Source organism: Microcebus murinus, chromosome 15, assembly GCF_040939455.1.
Source record: "Microcebus murinus isolate Inina chromosome 15, M.murinus_Inina_mat1.0, whole genome shotgun sequence".
Classification (NCBI taxonomy): domain Eukaryota; kingdom Metazoa; phylum Chordata; class Mammalia; order Primates; family Cheirogaleidae; genus Microcebus; species Microcebus murinus.
The window spans coordinates 85,193-89,983 of NC_134118.1; the positions used below are offsets into that span (position 1 = coordinate 85,193).

Consider the following 4,791-nt stretch of genomic DNA (forward strand, 5'->3'; position numbering starts at 1 on the left):
GTGGCGGCACAATTCACAAGCAGCTCCAGATGTTAAACCAAGGAGAAGCCAGGGAGTTCCCAACGCCCCAGGTGTCCTCAGCCCACGACTGGCTGCTGTGGGAATGCGAAGCCCGGCTCCTTGTCTCAGAGCGGGGCAACCAGGAGGTGTGATGTCCACCCCGGGGTTCCCAGGAGGATCAGACTGAAGCTGGGACTTGGCCTGAAAGTGTCCCCTCGCATGGCCACCCCCTTCCCCTTCCTGCTCCTCTACTCCTGGTGCCCCTCCATCCAGGGGCCAGACCTTAAAGAGTCACCCGCAAGAGAATCCTGGTCCCAAAGGAGCCTTCTGGGGGACCCCTGCTGAGAGAGGTTGTGGGCATGGCCCGCTGGGGCTCTGCCCGACCCAGGGCTGAGAGATGCAACCTCCCAGCTCTGGGTCCCTGCAGGAAGTGTTGGCAAGCACAGGGCCAGTCCTCCAAAGGCCCAGGTGCAGGGAGCCCAGGCCAAGCAGCCTGTGGAAGAAGCCACATGCTGTGCCACCCCGGGGAACACGACTGCAGGCCACGGCCCTTCCCACCTCCTCCTCCTCCTCCTCCTCCTCCTCCTCCTCCTCCTCCCACCCCGCCCCCGCCCCCGCCCCCACATGGCACAGGGCCCAGAGACACCTCAGACACTTGCTACCCAAAGTGCAAAGGGCATCAGTTGCTCCTCCAAACCCCCCCCCCAGCCCAGCAGACCGCGTTGTCCAGCCAGCCACCGGGCCTCCCTGGGGTGCCCAGCACAAAAGTGCAGACACCCACCGGACCCTCAATCTCAGTTTTCGGATGTTTTTGCCACTCTAAGGACCCGCAGGCCAGCTGGGCCTTCTGGCAGGACAGAGAGCCCCGGAATCCGACGTGGAGAGCTGGGTGTACGTCCCCATGAGGAGGCGGTCCCCACCTCCGCGGCTATCCCCTTGCGGGGAGCGGCAGCCGCGGGGCCTCAGAGAAGACACCAGGCTGGGCCCCCACGGCACAGCGGGAGCACGTCCCCCGCAGGCCACTTAGCGATGGCGGCCAGCCGGCGGACGGTTGGGTTGCGCGAGACGCTGCGGCCGCCCTGCTACCGGGTTCCTGGGAGGGCGTCCTGGAACCAGCGTCCACACCAAGCCCTTGGAAGGCCCAGGCGACGGAGGAGCCCCGTCAGGCAGGGGCCGAGGACGGTGACGGCCCGGGCGGGGAGGAGCGTGTCAGGCAGGGGCAGAGGACGGTGACAGGTGATAGGCCGGGCGGGAAGGAGTCAGTCAGGCAGGGGCCGTGGAGGAGACGGGCTGGGTAAGGGTTAGGGTTAGTGTCAGGGCACAAGTCACAATCGCAAAGACCTGGAAGCCACCCGAGTGCCCATCGACCCACGAGTGGGTAAATAAAATGTGGCGCGTGGACACCACGGAGTGCTATTCGGCTATGAGGAGCAGCGGTGAGGGGGCACCTCTCGTGGTTCTCCTGGCCAGAGCTGGAACCCGTTCCAGTAAGCCAAGTATCCCAAGAATGGACACACGAGCACCACGTGCTCGCGCTCACCAGCAAATGGGTACGAACCGATGGACACCTAAGTGGACACAGAGGAATCACCTTCTTCGGGTGGGTGTCGGGCGGGTGGGGGGAGGGGATGGGCATACACATCCATTAGGAATGGGGTGGGTACGCACCGACTGGGGGATGGGCGCACTTGAAGCTCTGACCCGAGGGGGGAGGCTGGGAGAGGGCAACGCACCCGACCTTAACATTGGTGCCCCCACAATATGCTGGAGCAACATGAGAGGTAAATGAATAAGAACACGGGGGGGGAGGGGGGCACGGGCAACACATGTCACCTTAATACTTGGACTCCCATCATCTGCTTGAAAAGAGAGAGAAAAGAAAATGCAATAATAGAGATAAGAGACACTTTTTAAAAATAATGAATCCGGCCGGGCGCTGTGGCTCACGCCTGTAATCCTAGCTCTTGGGAGGCCGAGGCGGGCGGATTGCTCAAGGTCAGGAGTTCAAAACCAGCCTGAGCAAGAGCGAGACCCCGTCTCTACTATAAATAGAAAGGAATTAATTGGCCAACTGATATATATATAAAAATTAGCGGGGCATGGTGGCGCATGCCTGCAGTCCCAGCTACCCGGGAGGCTGAGGCAGAAGGATCACTGGAGCCCAGGAGTTTGAAGTTGCTGTGAGCTAGGCTGACGCCACGGCACTCACTCTAGCCTGGGCACCAAACCGAGACTCTGTCTCAAAAAAAAAAAAAAAAAAATGAATCCGAAGAGAAAAGTAAAAGGAGGCCTGTGGAGCAGGTCTGGGTGTGACTCCGGATCCCCCAACATCAGGTGCCACCACCAAAGATTCCTACGTGTAGCCCATAGAACCCCAAAAGCAACGGGACGAGTTCTGGTCACATACTCCCTCAAAATGACATCCTGGCCTTCTTCTGGAACTCCCTCCCCTCTCAGACTCTCAAGGTTTCCTCCAGCGTGTCGGCTCCCACAGAGCAGACCTTTGGTCTGAGACCTGACTGTCCAGAAGCCACGCATGCTGCCGCGTGGCGGCGGTGTCGCGGCTCGGGACAAGAGGAGGCCCCACGGTGCGGGCTGGGGCGCGCCAGGCACCGCGGCGGACGCTGAGGGTGGGGGTCACCCCCACCCCGGGCCGCCCCCGCACTCCCAGAAACGCGACAGAACCAGAGGCAAAAAAAAAAAGAAGAAGCCTACGGCACCCGGTATTCCCGGGCGGTCTCCCATCCAAGTTCTAACCAGGCCCGAGCCTGCTTAGCTTCCGAGACCAGACGGGATCGGGCGCGTTCGGGGTGGTGTGGCCGTGGACGGCGGAGGGCGCCCCTGCCCCGCTCAAGAAGCCGAGCCTCTCTGCGCTTCCCCGCCGCCGCCTCCCGCCCCAGGCCCCGCGCCGGGTCGGGCCTGTTGAGTTCGCCGGCCGGGTCCCGCGGGCTCCGAGGGACGGGGGTGACAGGCGGGGCGGGCCGGGGTTGGGGGCTGTCTCTGTATACACACACACTCACACTCACACTCACTCACTCACTCACACTCACACAAGATGCGCCTCCACGGCTGGACCCGCCAAGGTGGAGACCTTCAAGCCCCCCTCCTCTCCTTGCCTGGCCTCCTTCACCTCCCCGCCCCCCACCCCCAGCTCGCACGGGCGGGAGGGGCGGGGCGCTCGCCCTTTGACCCCAGCCAGGGGCGGCCCTCCCCCACAACCCCTTTCAGCTGCGCCCCCCACCCTGTGGCCCGGCGGCCGCCTATTCCCCCGGGCCAGGGCTGGGGCACAGCGCACGGGGGAGGGGAGCCAGTGTATGGGGCGTCTCTCTCTCTCTCTCTCTCTCTCTCTCTCTCTCTCTCTCTCTCTCTCTCTCTCTCTCTCTCTCTCGGGATGTGTCCCATGGGTGGGGTGGGGTGGCGTGGTTTGTGGGGCGCTGAAGAAATCAGTCCCCTCCATCTCCTCCCTCTGGAAAACACCCAAGCCCTTGGAGAACTGCCCGCACCTCTACCTACCGTGGGGGCCGGGACCCTCCTCTTTGTCCTCCTGTGGCCCAGTCCAAGGGGCCTGGACCTGGCCGGGGCTGCACTGGACCCCAACCACCCTGGCGTGTGGACTCGCTAAAAATCGGCGATTAGATATTGGATTCCAGCGTCATTGAGGTCATTTCACTAATGAGTGCACCGCAAAGAGTTTCCTAATCCATCTGTGAGGGTGGCAACCGAAAGAGAATTTTAGAGCTGACAGAATAGGCGAGGAAAGGCATAGGAGATTTCCACACCCAGTAAGGAAGCCTTTCCCGAAGTGGAAGAAAGAAAGGAGCAAACAGAGACACCGGTAGCCCGCCCGGATCAGAGTCTGCCCCTGAGAGAAAGTACCCTGACCAGGTTCTCCCGTGGGTGGGTCGCGAGCTAGCGGCATTCAGAAGAGCGAGGCCCGCAGTCTGTGCGGAAGACACCTGCACTCGGGTGTGTGTGGCGGCACAATTCACAAGCAGCTCCAGATGTTAAACCAAGGAGAAGCCAGGGAGTTCCCAACGCCCCAGGTGTCCTCAGCCCACGACTGGCTGCTGTGGGAATGCGAAGCCCGGCTCCTTGTCTCAGAGCGGGGCAACCAGGAGGTGTGATGTCCACCCCGGGGTTCCCAGGAGGATCAGACTGAAGCTGGGACTTGGCCTGAAAGTGTCCCCTCGCATGGCCACCCCCTTCCCCTTCCTGCTCCTCTACTCCTGGTGCCCCTCCATCCAGGGGCCAGACCTTAAAGAGTCACCCGCAAGAGAATCCTGGTCCCAAAGGAGCCTTCTGGGGGACCCCTGCTGAGAGAGGTTGTGGGCATGGCCCGCTGGGGCTCTGCCCGACCCAGGGCTGAGAGATGCAACCTCCCAGCTCTGGGTCCCTGCAGGAAGTGTTGGCAAGCACAGGGCCAGTCCTCCAAAGGCCCAGGTGCAGGGAGCCCAGGCCAAGCAGCCTGTGGAAGAAGCCACATGCTGTGCCACCCCGGGGAACACGACTGCAGGCCACGGCCCTTCCCACCTCCTCCTCCTCCTCCTCCTCCTCCTCCTCCTCCTCCCACCCCGCCCCCGCCCCCGCCCCCACATGGCACAGGGCCCAGAGACACCTCAGACACTTGCTACCCAAAGTGCAAAGGGCATCAGTTGCTCCTCCAAACCCCCCCCCCAGCCCAGCAGACCGCGTTGTCCAGCCAGCCACCGGGCCTCCCTGGGGTGCCCAGCACAAAAGTGCAGACACCCACCGGACCCTCAATCTCAGTTTTCGGATGTTTTTGCCACTCTA

At 62.5% G+C, this 4,791-nt stretch overlaps 1 pseudogene; it reads right to left on the reverse strand.

Moving 5' to 3' along the window:
• Window positions 1-2,708: 2,708 nt before the first annotated feature.
• On the reverse strand, window positions 2,709-2,827 carry LOC142876676 (uncharacterized; annotated as a pseudogene).
• Between the last annotated feature and the right edge of the window lie 1,964 nt (window positions 2,828-4,791).